The following is a 17,448-nucleotide window of genomic DNA, read 5'->3' on the forward strand; positions in this document are numbered from 1 at the left end:
ATGCACATTATGTAGGCTACTTAACCATTTATAACTGTGAGGAGTAAAAATCTAAAGATTGTACATTTGTGAACAATAATTTATTAGTTAATTTAATGTGGAAAATGAGTGACTGTGATGTACTGAGACCAAGAAAGTGAAAGCAAAAGGTGTGACAAGATGCCCTGGTCTGCCCTACAGTAGTAGTTGTATCTGCATACTTTCTCTTGTGAACATGAGGAAGAGAATGTGGCAGCATAACTACCTTACAGCAAAGGTGTGTTTCTCTCCAGCCTCGTGAAGGAGCCAGTATCTCAGATGCATTGCTGTTGAGAAAGTTCTGACCTTCTCTGTGTCTCCTCCGTCTCTCTGTGTGTCTCACGGTCTTCCTTAACAGCCCTTTGAAAGCTCCGGGCATCTGGCAGTAGGCTTATTAAAACAATATACTCATAACACTAAATTGCCAACGCTGTATAAAACGTCCATCAGAAGCTGTTGAGAGGCTGGTCATTGACTGCTGCTGGACCCAACCCATGTGTTCAATAACCCCTCCACTTTGTTAATGTCTCCAGATTTATGGGCGCGGGAAAGACAGTTGACTTTATATCAGACAAATGATTTAGAGCACTAAGAGTAATGGCTGCTCTGCTCAGCGTGCTGTCGTTTGTTTCAGAACACCCACTGCCGGCAAGCTCACCTTGATGCTTTTGTTATCTGTAGCAAACACAGACTCAGACAAAATCCTCAAGAAAAGTTTGACGCCTGTAAAACTAGAATGACCGCAGCGCGGACATATGCCTCCGCCAACAAGTGAGCAGTCGACATGCATCTCTGTCCAGACTTTGACGTTTGAGCCAAATGTGAAGAAATTTCATTAAAGGTGTTACTGATATGGCGTCCGAGCTTGAAAATGGTGTTTGTGAGGTCACAGTGACGTTGACCTTTGACCACCAAAATGTAATCAGTTCATCCTTGAGTCCAAGTGGACGTTTGAGGGGACGTAAACTTGGCTGTGTGGTGTATGATGATCAGATGACGGCTAATGCTCAGCCCGATCGCAACTCTTCTCGTCCCTGGCACCACAATGGTGGAACGAGCTCCCCCCTTCGGTCAAGACGGCCCAATCACTGCCCCTCCTTCGGTGAAGACTAAAAACACACCTTTTCAGGCTCCACCTGGGCCCATCCTAAACTAACATCTCTCTCTTTCTACAAAAAATCTCAATCTACTTTCTACAGGTGCTACTCTATTCCTTCAAAAGTTATAGCTGTCTTAGATTGTGTTGCAAAGTTGATTTGTCTACTGTTGACAAAATGTGATAAGTCGCTTTGGATAAAAGCGTCTGCCAAATGATGTAATGTAATGTAATGTAATGCTTTAGCACGTGATCCTTGTGTGGCTATTAATAACAATATGGCACACCTGAGAACTGATCCAGTCTCGCCTTATTTTTGGATGCAGGTTTCTGCAGTGCCGACATTTCCCTGTTCTTTCTGGATTCATCTGAAACCTCTAAAATATCATTCCCTGAGAGAACTGTCCAAATTTAAAGTGCTCGAAGAATGATCCCAGCTAGCAGCTCCCATGAAGCGATGGCATTGAGAGCCACCTGATCCCTTATTGAAACGATGTTTGACTGATGCACATCCTTTCAGAGAGCTCGGGTGTGTTCACTGTTCAGGCACATCATTTCAGACAGCTCGGGTGTGTTCAGGACACAGCCTGATCTCATGAAATGCGTATATACTGTATGACATGCGGGTGTTTTCTCATGGAATAGATACGCAGAAACGCGATTTGGCGTGCAGTTTAGACGCACGCCGAACAATGGCGGCAAACTATGATAACATACTCGCAACCACTAATCCTAACCCTCATCTCAGGTGTGTTCAGGACAGGCGCATCATTTCAGACAGCTCGGGTATGTTCAGGCACATCATTTCAGACAGCTCGGGTGTGTTCAGGCACAGCCCAGGTGTGTTTGGGAGTGCACTATCTAAACACCTGCACCGCACAGTAACCAGTCTGGGGTAAATGAAGATGGATGACCCTGCCTATGGAAAACATTCCCCGCTCGCTCAAAAGCCTTACAAAAGAAGTCCGATTACATGGAAGTGAATGAGAAAATGACCCTTCTCACTTGATTTATGACCTCAGTAAACACTTTACTAATGAGTTTATGGCCTCAATCGGCAATTGTCTTCTTCAGCATGATGTTCATCCTATAATAAAATTGCCTAGGTGGACGGGCGGGCGGGCAGTGTCTGTTAGGCACGATTTGCGTCGGCCCAATGTCACTTTCGTGACGTTGGCCGGGGCCAACCAATACCACGCCACCTCCACCCCCACAGACAACCCCCCACCCCCCAAATTAAACCCAAATTTAACCCCCTTGTTTCAAGGAAAATAAACCATAAAACTGACTTTGGTGCGTGATTGACAGGTCACCTGTCCAGTGTGTCCAGTGATCGCGCAGCTCGCCGATCACCGGACCAATTAGCAGGCAGTTGCAGCTCTTCTTGTTCAAATTCAAGTCACTTCTGGCTCCCAAGATGGTGACGGTGAAAATGCCAATCTGCAGGCTTTAAATGGGGGTCCAAAAACCAATACATCAGATTGCCAATATGGTCCATAGAAAAAGAACAGAATTAATTTTGTTTGTTATTGACCCAAAGACACCATGACATGACAATATATTACAACTCATCTGGCCATAGGCAAGATACACCGGAAATATTACTTTGACCCATCTAAAATCATGTGACAAAGTTGTAATATATTGTCATGTCATGGTGTCTTTGAGTCATTAATAAACTAGATTAATTCTGTTATTTTTACATATATTTCTTGCTACTGCTATTTTACATTGAAGTCAACGGCTTGTGTTTTCTCCCTAAAAGGGGGCGGGACCATAACGCCTCCTACAAAATGACATATTGCTGATCTAATGTATGGGTGACGTCACGTTCATATATTTTATACATATTCACCGCACCTGTATCTCTATAGCTCCTTCAATGCGCCAAAGAAAAAGGATGAGCTTTATTCATTGCTGTGTCAGGGGAGGCAAACAAAATATCACAAATGATTCAAATCCAATTGTCCGTAATGCAAAACCACCATCATCATCTGTGCCATTACCGCTGTTGTTCATGAAATTAAATCCCACAGTCATTTTGTTCTCTATTAGCTGTGCATTATTTTACAGCCTGAGGAAGGTCAAGGCAACATGTGTGACTGCCTTCCACACACACACACACACACACACACACACACACACACACACACACACACACACACACACACACACACACACACACACACACACACACACACACAATTAATTCATGGCAAGAGCTGCAAAGTTGCAATTTCCTGTCATTTGGTTGGCAGGGACTTGCTGCTGGAGACTAGGGAGTGGGCAGCCTCTGTTCTCTCTCTCTGCTAAATGCAGGAGAGAGGGATTTCCAGTCTCTCAGCTTCCGTTTACTTTTTAGTTTTATTTATTTGCACACATGCAATACAGAAACGGATAAAAAAAATGCAAACAAAAAATAATGTGCAGGTAGAGACAGGAAATCCTGGATGGGCTTATTCTGGTCTATACCCCAGAAAACCAAATAACAACAAACCGTACAAAGCATACAATACCACAGAAACAAGAAGGAAACAAGAAAACAAATAGACCAAGAAAGGAAAGTCAAGTCAACAGTAAAAAAGAAAAAAGAACAGAAAAGGAAAAACAAAAAGCAATCAAAATGAGTGAGCAGACAGTTAAAAATGCAATGTGAGGTGTGTGTGTGTGTGTGTGTGCACATGTGTGTGTGCATGAGCACGCGTGCGTGTGTGTGTGTGTGTGTGTGTGTGTGTGTGTGTGTGTGTGTGCATGAGCACGCGTGCGTGCGTGTGTGTGTGTGTGTGCCCGCGTGCGTGTGTGTGTGTGTGTGTGTGTGTGTGCCCGCGTGCGTGTGTGTTATGTATGAGGGCTATGTGTGACTCATCAGAGAGGTTCTAAGCCCAGCCCAACGATACTTAGACCATAGTCCGGAGCCGTTTCCACCGCTTCTGGACATGGGGGCGTAAACCAGGGAAACGGAAACAGTTTAGCGGATACATGTGCGCCAAAAAAGCTTTTGTATTTTGCAGCAGCACACTGCCACTGCTGAAATTTGCCCGCCACTCCTTCAAAAATAAGAGTTATGTCATGAAAAATGTCATTAAGTTACTGTAAAATAACACGAATCACTCTGCATAAGCTTTTACTTTGAAAATCTATTCTGGACACACACCGGCTCTGCACACCGGTCGTCCGAAGCCAACGCCTACTATGCCTCACTGTCACTGATTGGCTTAGCCTGATAGTCTTATCCAATCAGAACCAGCATTGCTACAAAAGATACGTGTACTGTCCAATCAGTGTAGGAGTCGGAGAAAGGCAATGCGTCGCTGAAAAAAAAACATGCAAGCGGGGCGTATGGCTGTATACAGTGGGATCCATCCGATTCGGGCCACACTTTACCATAACGTTACAGAGAAAACAAACAAAAGAACACAGAGAAGCGAAAAGGAATGACAGGTAGACTAAACTTGGCAAAGTATTAAGACAGATTTTTACATTCCCAACAATGCCTATTTGTTAAAATATCCCTGGTTGCATTTTTAGCGGGTGGAGAAGCTGTTTAACACACAGCCTACCGCACCGTAGCTAACGATAAGCAGCCAAAGTCAGCCGACTTTGTACTTTTCGTTTTAACGAACGTCTTATCCCGGCCTCCAACACTGTATGAGACGAGATTCGGCACTTCTGACACCATGTAACAGGTTACCAAGGTACTGTATGTATCAAACGGGAGACAGGTGTAGCCTTTATCAAGTTTATTTAACAACTGTTTACGTCCGGGAGTCCGCCTGTTCCCCACATCATACTTGCAAACATACTCCTAGTACGTATCTATCATTACACAGTGGACTTAGAATCCCAATATATCACCGATGTGGCATGTCACAGTAAGTTTACATTCTAGGGTTGTGCGATGTCAACCAAATAGCCATCGTGATGGACGATGGCATCATCGTTGAACACAATTAAATAATTAATGATTAATTAATGATTTATGCAGTCGTTGCTTGAACAGCGCAAAACTAATAACGTTAACGTTACAGATTGTGCCAGACCCCACCGCCCGTTACAGATCGTGCCAGACCCCACCGCCACTGCTGGAAAGAATCCTAGCGGAAACACTGCCATAAATGCATGATGCACAAGTAGGATTCTGTTTTCCACACATGATGTGATCTTACTGTGTGTCCCTGGCTCTCAGTCACTGAGTGAATATTGTTGTTGTCAAGATGACATTACTGTTTTGGTTCCTGGACAATTACCGTGCATCGCCAGAGATTAAAAAAAAAAAGAAGAAGAAAACAAAACAAAAAAACATCACCAGCACATTCAGACCATAGTTCAAAGACACATTGTTCTCCGTTTAGAAGCTTTTGGGCTGGGCGTCATTGGCTGCTTAATAGCCAGGCTTTCTTAAAGGCCATGTTCACAAGACTCATGTCCGCACTGCCACAAATCTGATTTTCAAGTTGGATCTGTGTGTCCAGACCAAGCCCCCAGGAATAGTGCTGGGCTGTGAAGCCATTTGAACATGGTGGCGAAGCTCTGTATTGCAAGTCAGGTGATGCCATGCAGCCCAGAAAGGAAAATTCCCATCCACTTGCATGGGGACCCCGGCAGCTGTTAAACCCAGGGGAATTTTTTCCGGGTGTCACTGAAAGTATAAAACGACTCTTAATTATCAACAAATTTTTTATGGGGCATTTTTTCTTCAGAAGCCACTAAGAGCCGTATACGGGGGTATTTTCTTCTTGTAATACAATCCATGGGTGGGAGGCGTGGGAGACGTCATGGAACACGTCATGGCACACATGCGCACTTCGCCTTAGGCTGCATTGGCAGGAAGTAAAACCAGGAAGAAAAAGCCTCCATGATGGCTTCATGCGCCAGTGAGCAACCTCCGTCCGAATGCATGGGTGGGCGTGGCACGTCCCCTATCCAGTTCTTTTAATACATCCATGGTCCAGACCTAAACAGCCTATCTGCATGGGTTGCTATGGTAATGACGTGGTCGTCAGTAAATACGTACGTTGGTGATGTGGTTTTCCTGCGCAGAAGCATTTGATGATGAGTTGCGAGTGACGTTCAAATCAGATTTGGTGGATCTGTGCGTCCGCACTGAAGACACATCAGTCAAAAGCACATTTGAAGCAGATTGGAAACTACCTTCTATGTGGTTTGGGACAAGTGACACAAATCAGACTTGGAGCATCCAGACTCATAAAACCAATCTGGATTAAGTCATTAATAGGTTACTAAAGTTCACAAATCTGATTTGACCTCCTAGCCTGAAAGTATCTTCTTTCGGAAGCCAGCGCAGAGCCCAAGCCCCACCCACATTCTCCCCTTGTAGCCCCACCCACATTCTCCCGTGTAGCTCCACACACAAAGACCCAGCTAAATAATTCATACCCTACATTTGTATTGAAGCTGTGTGATCCGACAAGTCTCTCCGAGCTGGCTGAAATAGTGTTGTCAGCACAGGACCAGAAGTGCTTAGGTCTGCAGTACCATGCGACTCCACCCAGCTAGTCCGACAGCCCCCCCCCAACACAAAACAAATGCTCCCCTACATGTCTGTTCGTTATCCCAAAACACCCCTCCATCACCGGAATGGGAGTCGCATCATGGGCTGCTTCAGTTATGACCATGCGAAGACGGGGAAGACTCTGTGTCCTGGAGTGGCTGTTCAGTGGGGGGAAACATAACAATAATCAAACTAAAGTCATTTTGCTGACACATCTGCAGCGGGCGTCCCTGCTGCCAACTGGCAGATATGACCATGATGACATATTGACTCCAGCTCCGCGGGGACGCTCCCGGCTCCGTGGCTTTGCATGGCCCAAGGCGAGGGGGGTTGGTCGGGGGAAATCTAGATGCCCACGGGCCTCCTGGATGAGGATGGATGAGGACGTTTTGGCTGTCAGCAGCCAGGAGATCTATCTGGCTCTGTCAGAGGTCCACAGGGGAGGGGTCAGCAGCCAGGAGACCTATCTGGCTGTTAGAGGTCCCCAGTGGAGGGGGGTCTCAACCAGAGATGGGGACATGGACTTGAGACCTGGACTCAAGTCGCACTTAAAGGGAGGCTTTTCTGATTTTCAACCCGCTTTGTATCATTACAATGTGAATAATTATGCAGATGGGCAGTCTTTACCTTGTCTTCATGTTTTCCTACACCGAGAAATTGAACAAGATGTTACCTTTCTGAAACACAAGACGACAGTATTTGTGCTGTGTCAAAACAGCAACAGTTAAGCCAGGCTAGCAACAGAAATACCACGATTTACTTTCAGAATAAAAGGCTTCTCACCTTTGGAGAAAAAAATTAAGTATTTCAACGAATTAAATGGAAAATCTAAATACTTCTTGTTGTACTCAGAGTTGTTGAGTCAGTCCTTGGTGAAGCATTAAAGCCGATGGCACGACTCAGAGTTGTTGAGTCACTCCTTGGTGAGGCATTAAAGTCAAATGGATTTAATAAATGGATACGGTCCTCTCGGGAAATCGACTCCGGAACGTTTTCATTTTCTCTGTCTGAGGACTTGTCCACTAATTGGGCTACGTGGGCTCGGCCAGGAAGTTGTCAGGCTTCAGGTGTTTTTATTTGTGCCTTGCAGGCTGGGCCGGTGACCCCCGGGTGGCGCCCCCGAGAGGCCCTTTATTAAGGTGCAGCTGCCTGATGAATCAGTCCAGAAGCCTGCTTTTCCCAGGAAGCCACGGGTTGGGAGGTGATAGGGTGAGAGGAGGCAAAAGGCCACACAGCTATGGATGAGGGGAGACTTTTACGGCACCTGTCGGTTTAGACTGTGACACACACACGTATGTATGTCACTCCTTTAACTCTTAACTAGTCTCGCTGGCCAGCCTCCCCTCCCTTCCGTGAGGAGTCTGGCAGCGCAGGTCTCCATTGTGGAATTGCGATGGGCGGCGCTTAGCGCCAGTGCCCTTGGAAAATAGTTTCCAACAATCCAACTTGCCATTTTCAGCGTGTAGCAACGAGCTAGCGTGTAGGTTTGTGCCGTTAGCTTGGTAGCTAGTTAGCGTTGTTGTTTTCACTGAGGCGGCAGGGCACTATTTACAGCGACACACAGGGAGGAGGGAGTGGAAGCCGCTCTGAGTGACATGGTCGGAGCCAATGACAGAGCTTGTAATAAGCCGGGAGCGGACATCCGGCAGCGACTGAAACAGTCGCTCCAATGGGGAGCAGCTGTAGAGCAAGGGAGGGTTTATCCCAGTTGCCTGTTTCCGTGCAGCCAGACGACTCTCACGGAAGGGTGGGGAGGCTGGCCAGCGAGGCTAACTCTTAACTTGAAAGGAGCAAAGAACACAGTTTGTGGGAACGAAAACTGATGACAGTGCTGCTGCAGATGTTATATAGTGCAAAGATACATGGGCGTGCATGTACACACACACACACACACACACACACACTGGGGGGGGGGGGGTTGAGGTTGCATTGTGCACCAGCTCGACTCCAGAACATCTCAATGTGATGGGCGTTTCCACTCTCTCCATGTTGTCTTGATTGAAACAGCCTTGGCTGCATAGCATTAACATGTTTCTCCAAGCACACACTGCTCTGCCGTAAATAAACACGCAACATGCCACGCAACACCCCCCCCCCCCCCCACACCCCATCCTACTCAGAGTTTTCTTTAATTGACGCTAAATGAGGGTGTCATCGCCTGGGCTCTTTTCACTCAGCCCTGGTCCGCTGATCCCGGGTGGGTCGGTCCCCCGGCAGGTCTGGCATTTATGTGAAATAATGATGCAGTGTGTGTGTGTGTGTGTGTGTGTGTGTGTGTGTGTGTGCGCGCGCGTGTGTGTGATAATGATGACAGCACCTCGACCTGTGACGGCCGACTCGGCGCGCCAAACCAATTTGTGTTGAAATGGAACTATGATGTCAGCTCCGCCTGTTGGGGATAAAAGGCTCAGAGATGCTGAACGGTGCGATCCACCATCCACACAGACAAGAACAGGAGCAGCCTGCCCCCATCTCCCCGCAGAAAGTCGGAGAATTGCGGATTGCGGCTTTAAAGAGCATAGTGCAGGTACATTTTTTTGATGAATTTATATTTTGGGCTCATGATTAGTATGAAAATAGCCCAAAAAGAAAAATATATTTTTTATAGCCCCCCAGGGCAGAAATATGGAGAAAAAGGTGGCATTCTAAATTGGCATTCTCCTCTTGTGACGCCCTCTTGAACTCTCTCTTCAATGAATGAAGTCTGACATCACAGGAACAATGCGTGACTCAGTAGCCAATGAATAGCCAGGTAGGGGGCTCGTGCTATGTTTGAATTCTAAAATAAAGCTGATAATTTACAAATTGATTCTTTAAATGTCTGACCCTTTCAAAGTACATCACAAATGGTCCATTTTGCGGCAACTCAACAACGCTGCTTAATCCAGAATCTTACTTTACGGGAACTCGAGAGTAAAAAGAATTGTCCATTGGAGTGAATAGAGATGTCGCAACTGTTCTATATACACGGCTCTGGTAATGGTAAAATGGACTGCATTTATATAGCGCTTTTATCCAAAGCACTTTACAATGTGCCTACATTCACCCATTCACACACCGAAGGCGGCAAGCTGCCACGCAGGGTGCTGGTACAGCCATCGGGAGCAATTTGGGGTTCAGTGTCTTGCCCAAGGACACTTCGACATGCGGACTGGAGGAGCCGGGGATCGAACCGCCAACCTATTGATTAGTGGACGACGTCCTGCTCTAGTGTATGGGATTTTAGTATGGGGATTTCGATTAAATGCATGAAATAAGGTCTGTGTTTACACAAGTTTATGAAACAGCGAGGTTTGTGTTCAAGATAATCTTTATGAGTTTTGAACATGATTTTCAGAAAACGCTTCAAAAGTCATAAAAGTAGTCCTCCTTTGTGAAGATTATTTTGCTGAACACAAACTTTGCTGTTTCATAAACTTTTGTTAACCACAGACCATGCATTTAACTGAAATCTCCATACTAAAATCTCATTCACTTTTCTGCTTAGGAACCAGCATGGCGGCGATTTCTGGCTAAGCCTACAAAAATACGTCATGATCCCTTACTCTATTATATACAAAAATGGGGGGGAGCAAACAGACACTCAACATAAAACGTCTCATAAACAGCTGTGTCAAAGTATGCAAACCACATTTTGAAAATAAGAGAGTGATACATTGAAATCACAATAAATAACTGTATCATGCTGGCAGCATTGTGGCCTTGTGTATTAGGATTTGCATGGACCAAAACTAAAAGGAAAGAAAAAACAATTTAGATTGTTTTTTAAGTTTTGGTCTCAGTGAAATGTTCTTTGGTCTCTCCTGATTCTCAATATAGCTAAATTGCATGGTTTGACCAAGTACACCTATTTGTATAAGCATTTGATGAAACGTCTGTGGAAAAATGAAAAATGAATGAAGAGGGCTATGAAGTATCTTTGCTAAAGCATAAGGGTTAGGGTAGAGAATGGTGGATTGTGGCTTTAACATCAAATGTCCTCCCTCCCTCCTCTGGTTATGATGAGGTTGTTTCTGTGTGGAGTCACATAGGCTGCTTTATGAAACACTGCTGGGTCTGAGGGCAAGTCAACTCAAACTTTGATTGATTTCTCCTCCGACATATGTTGTCATCAGGAGAAATATCATCGCCTATTGATTGATTCTCCTCCCATTCATAAATCACCCTTTTCTTCTGGTCTGACTGCAGAGAGTATAGCCTTAAAACTGTCTGACACCGTCACAGGCATCTGTAAATTACTGCCACTTCAATAAGTCCTGAAATACGTGCTGTTGCTCCTATGAAAGGCAACAGTTTAATGCGTCTCTCTTTTAGAACCCTATTACTTTAATGGACTGCAATTCAAACTCTACAATTTACTGTTTTGTTCATGGCCGGCAAGAAACTGCCCGGTAACATCAACTCACTCAGGTTGTACTTAGAAATTGATGAGTTTCCTCATGTAATAGTGTTAGCCTAAATGTTTTATTTCTTTATTTTTTTGGCCAAGCATGACAGTGTGTCTTCTCTGGTGAAGCTCGTCTGCCCTCTGCTGGTGTCTTGACAGAAGCAACATAATCACTGACTAAAGTCATGCTGAGTATTACTGTCAGAAAAATAAAAACTAAATCATTCATCAATTCATTCATCATCAATTAACTTTATTGACACATTATAGCATCTTATTTTGTATAAATATGTAATTTGTTGCAGTTGGTATCGGTCTGTGTATGTGTGTGTATATACTGAGCATATGGAGTGTGTGTGTGTGTGTGTGTGTGTGTGTGTGTGTGTGTGTGTGTGTGTGTGTGTGTGTGTGTGTGTGTGTGTGTGTGTGTGTGTGTGTGTGTGTCTGTCTGTCTGTCTATGTGCATAATCTGTTTCTGTGTATGGTGATATGGTGTGTATTATAATGGTATAGATAGACATGCAGTATTTTACACAGAGTAGCCAGAAATGTATGCATGTATATGTATTACATATATATATATATATATATATATATATATATATATATATATATATATATATATATATATATATAGACTTAGACTTATTTTTATTTGTCCCGGAAGGGAAATTCATTTTCACTGTCCTGTACATTACAAGGAAAAAATTCTTACGCCAGTGTGCAGAGAGGACATAACAAAAACAGCAACATACATGACTTCAACAGAGACAATAACAATGTGGCAAGACAGACACTACATCAGCGGGGCCTGCTGTTCAGAGCAGCTATGGCTGCCGGGATCAGGCTTTTCCCGAGGCGAGCTCTTCTAAATTTGTAATTTGATTGTCCTGTACCTGCGCCCTGAGGGCAGTGGGATGAGGTGTTGGTTGAGTGGGTGTGTGATGTCCTGTTCTATTGAGTGTGCGAAGCGTGTGATGGACCGGTTATTTAACTCTGTGAGGTTGGGTGTGGGGAGACCAATGATCTTGGAAGCTGTGTTTGTGATGCGTGTTAGTTTGGTCCGGTTGGTGACAGAAAGCATGGTGTAGAAACATGTGGAACAGTACAGAATGATTGGTTGGATAATACACTGTATAGGAAAATTCAACTATTCCTCATTTTGCTGGGACCCCTGGAAAGCCCCCCAGGGACGGCTGCGTGTCCCCCAGACCCCGGGGGACACTCAAGCGGTTTGCTGCTATAAACCGCTTGAAAAATATATTCTGGCATCAATAGAACAGATCTGTAAAGAGAGTGTGAAACAGCTAATAGTGTTCCATGAAGTCATCTTTGACAACGAGGCTGATCCATTCCATCTCTGTCTCATTCAAATGAAATGACAACGGGGGGGGGGGGGGGGGGGGGGCAGTTATGACAATCAAAGCATCACTTTCCACAGTTCACCACCCGGAGGTTATTTCTAAGAGGCATAGATCCAAGGCTTAGCATGTTCCTTTATGGGAAACACACTACCCTATTAGATGAGTACGTCGGGGAAGGATTGAAGACCAGACGCCACTGCAGCACTGGCGTTGTGGAAGCCGTGCATCAGACGCCACTGCAGCCGTGGCGTTGTGGAAGGCGTGCGTCAGCACTGCGCCCGCGGCCAAACCGCTTATTAAAAAGGCAGAGAAGCTGAATGCCATAAAGACATGGGGCCAGCTGCTTGTTATTCTGCTTTGTGAGAGGTGAACACGCTTAGATCAATGGCTGCAGTGGTTTCCCCTCACCACAACTATGGCCCAGTAAAGCGCAAAGACCGACCCCTTCAGGCAGAGATATTAACTCCAGGGGCCCTGGCAGTTTGAAGGCCTGCCAAGAATAATTTCCCACATGTAACATTTCCCACCAAAGCCACAGAGTGATTGTAGCGTATTGAGTGGCCCCGCCACAGCCTATGGCCTGACTAACAGAGGAGCACCGAGTCGAATCAATATGGAAAAACAGCCTTCATGAGAAGTCACTTTGGAGCTTGTGAAATGTAAGATTGTTGTGGATGCTTAGAACCTGTTGGGAGATGGTATAGCATGAAATGTATGTGACACAGGGACTGGTGTTTTGGGCAACAAGTAACCTACCTAGGTCTCTTTTTTTTTACAGATTATGAAAGTGCAGATTGTAAGCTTTCAAATGATGTGTCATACATTGTGATAGGGAAAGTTTAAATCACATTAGACTTTATTTTGACAATCAGTTAATGTATTCATATTAGGGATGCACATTTTCCACAAATTCCAAAATCGATCATTGGTAACGTTAATGAGCAATCAATCGAGTAATTGTAATTAAAAATACGAAATTTTCCAAACCATACCAAATGCGTTTTTTCCTCAATAAAACCTTTATTTATACACCAGCAACTTACTGTATATTTCTCACAGCATTGCATAGCATAGCCTAAGATATGAAACACATAGAAACGTAGACTAGAGGCATAACTTTTAGACATGTCAACATTTGCCCAGAATCCCCGCCGTGGCCGCTGCCTAGGTCCAACAGGGGCTCACTTACCGCAGATTGTTTATTTTTTCTGCTCGCAGTGCGTCGCAGCTAATGCTGATGCCAAGTTGCTCAGCTCCAGTCCAGGTGAGACGAGGATCTGAATGAGCATTGTTCAAGTAATTGTTGTTGTACGTGCGTCGCAACTCTTCCTCTTCCTCGCTGATGGTGGGTTGTTCCAGGTTTGAGGAGCCAGCCAATTTATCCGAATGAACACTGTTCAAGTAGAGCATCTTATGACTTGTCTGAAAAGGACTATAGTGATGTAGCCGAGTGTCCGGGTCCGCCTATTACTTACACTTTGTTAATAAAACAATAAACGAGAGTTCCAGGCTGTAACGTTATAACACATTTCCACATTTAGACAGCTAGGGCCTAGCGTTAGCACACTCGTCAACACCGGCTCTCGTCAACAACATAAGTCCCCACACTTCCCGTTCTACGGTAACTCTGAGGGGACATCCACAGAGCCTCGCATACACACTGAACAGTATGTTACAGTGATATCATTGCACCCTCTGGAGGATCATTCAAAAATGATTTGAAAACACTGTTCTACTGACAGAATGCACGTTGCTTTTTGTTTTGTTTTGATCAAGTACATTTTCACATGCTCGAGTAAGTCCTTAACGAGCGAGTAATCGAGCTTCGATTAATTGTGTGTATCCCTAATTCATATACATTTTAATTAAAGTTACATAGTTAATACAATAATGCATAGACAGACAGATGCCATATTCAGATTAATTGCATATCACATACAGTAGTTATTGTAAATGCATAGACAGACAGATGCCATATTCCTATCTCACACGGTGCCCTGTCGCAGTGCCCTTTACAGGGCCAGAATAACAGATACGTGTAGGTTGTCTGCAGAATGCCAATGCCTGTCAATGTCAATGTCATGTCTGCAGAATGCCTTCAAAATATGTGTCAAGGCAGATGTAATCTGATGTGCTTTGCATTTCTGTTCATTGCATGTAAGCCTGTGTATCCATGGATGTACAAGAGTCAAATCTCTTGGCCAAGATATATGTTAATACATCATTTAAGATGACTTCTAATGACTTTTTGATCTCAAGTGGTTTTCTTCAAGTGGTTCACTATTTACCTTTTGGCTGTTAAATTCCAATTTACAACACATTGTAATCTGTAAATAGTTGAAGGAGATATGCTTATTTGAATGTGGGTGGCCTAAAAGCAACCTGAACATCACTTTACAAGCTTAGTTTGCCAACAAATAGAGCACCGCAGGAAAGTCCGGAATTAGCATGTTGGATCTTACGGAAAAAGTCAATAGACCCTTTTCACTGAGGCCCTTTTGTGTCGAAAAGGCAAACACAGGTGCAAGCAAAACAGTAAATGAGGGTTTCCAACTTCCAATCAAGGAATCAGTAGGTGACTAGGCGTACCTCACCTGGGTGAGGTCCGTCCTCTGCTGGACTGGTATAATTAACACACTGAGCTCTGGAGTTTGAGGTGATACAAAGTAACAATGTTGTCGGTCAAAACAGTTAATTAATTTGAATCGGCTACATTCTTAATGGCAGTTAATCGACTAACGGTTAATTGTTAACATCCCTAATACAAACAGCAATTAATAACCAATGAAAGTGCACTCAAGTCTAAATCTTTGTGTTTACTGTACCAGGTCACATATTTAGAAGACAATGTCAAGAACATACAGTATATGAATTGTCATTTCAAAGATACAAATTTCAAAAACATTACCCACCTATCTTACATAATGCACAGGCCAGCAAACGGTGACATATTTCACACCAATATAATTTAGCTAAATATCATTGCAAATTAAATTGATGATTTCCGATAAAGAAATTACCTTTTTTGCCCATGCTGCTTTTACATTACATAAATAATGTATCAACTTAGTGTGTGTAACTATGAATGTGAAGTAGCACGTTGCTGGAAAAGGGAGAGTAGCTCAGGACCGTCTTGGGGTATATCTCCCCATGCCTTCAGTGCCTGGTGCCCAGGTGGGCTATCTTGTCAAAGGGGCCTTTTTGTGTGGAGTTTGCATGTTCTCCCCGTGCTCCCCTGTAGGGATGCAGCGGTTTCCGGTTTGAAGCCACCGCGGTTTGAATAAGTCATGGTATCAAAACCACTAAGATTTGCCGTCATACCTTCCGCACGGTATCAGCTGTTTCCCCCGAGAGAAAAATGCCCAGGTCACTTGCAGAGTGCAGCTTACACGCCCCCCCCCCCCCCCCCCCCCGGCTGCATGCCTACCTACAGTAGGGGAGCCAGCTCAGCTATCCCTGTGTTTACAACCATGAGTGTGATAATGGCTGGAGGAGAACACAAGAAGCCCCCCTGAACTTTAGGGTAGGCCTATTTTCATACTACAGTAATCAGCACAGTTCAGTTATGTTTAAAGCCCCTTATCACACAAGCATGTCTCAGAGGGTTTTACATAGAGTAGCATCTTTTATATGATTTTTTAAATTAATTTAATGAATTTTGGACTCACAGCAAGAAGGTGGTGGGTTCGACTCTCCACCCCGGTCCTTTCTGTGTGGAGTTTGCATGTTTTTCCCGTGTTCACGTGGGTTTCCTCCCACAGTCCAAAAGATATGACTTTTGATTATGCTCTCAGATTTTCCACAAACCCTAGGCCTAGTAGCTTGATTTAATAGCTGTTTTAGACCAAATGAGTTACATAGGTTTTCCAACGTTTTGTAGCTAGAGAGTGGTCAGTTTTGGAGACGTTGGTGTTAAAATCCCCTATCAAAATTAGCTCTGAGGTCATAGCATCGCTAATGGTGGAAAGAACAGCCTCCAAATTTGCATAACACAATAATTGATTAGGTGGTCTATAGCATGCCCCCAAAAGAATGGGCTTGGATTTGGTGAAGCATAGGTCTAGCCATATGATCTCCAGCTCATTCAATAAATCCTCTCTAATATTAAAAGCAATGTCAGAGCACACAAAGACACAAACTCCGCCCCCCTTTCTGTTGTGGTCCCTCCTTACAATGTTATAGTTATTAATCGCTATTTCAGAGTCTGGTGGAGTATCCAGCTCTTTGTAAAACAGAGGACACCAACTTCAGAATGGAGCATGAGCTAAAGTTAATCAATTTAGAAAGAAGGCTCCTATCGTTCAGGTGGATAAAATGTAGACCTTTCTTGTTGAATATTGATTTGAATTGGTAATAGGTAACATACACAGCAATAATAGTTCACAGTCCAGTCCACAATAAAGAAGACAATCACACAGATTGACACATGGCGGCCAATTAATAAGCAATGTGTGTACTGTGCTATAGGCACTACAGCACCAGCAGTATTTCTCAACATACTGTAACGTATCGGTGATACGCCAAGGAACGGAGAGTTGTAGTTGGTACAGGGTCTTTATTCACAGGCTTCTTTAGCTCCTAGCAGCTAGCTTCACACCGCTAGCTCTAGACACCACAACCGGTCTCGCTCACTCCATAGCTAGACTCCCCCCGGCACCCCGGCCGCTGGTCCTATATACCCCGTTTCCCCTAGGAACACACCCACACACATTAGTTCCTAGCTACAATCCAGACACTTATGTTGCACATCACATTACAGGTAATACCTGGATTACCTGGACACGTTACATACTCCTCACCCAACATTAGCTCAATGCCCACATTGACACCCACAACCCACACATATCCCCCTGTACCAAAACACACCACCCCACAACATTTTGTATTCCCCCAATTTGTCTCTTATTTTTCAGCACACTTTTCAATTTCCGTTCCACCACCACCATTTGCATTTCTTCCTCTTTCCCCATTCCTCTAAATTCAACCCACATTTCAATTCTCTTTTTTTATACACATTTCAATTTACCAATAACCCCCACATTTACCTTATTTCGTTTTCCCTCTTTTCTTT

The sequence above is a fragment of the Poromitra crassiceps genome (genome assembly GCF_964638095.1).
Source record: "Poromitra crassiceps genome assembly, chromosome: 6".
Taxonomy (NCBI): domain Eukaryota; kingdom Metazoa; phylum Chordata; class Actinopteri; order Beryciformes; family Melamphaidae; genus Poromitra; species Poromitra crassiceps.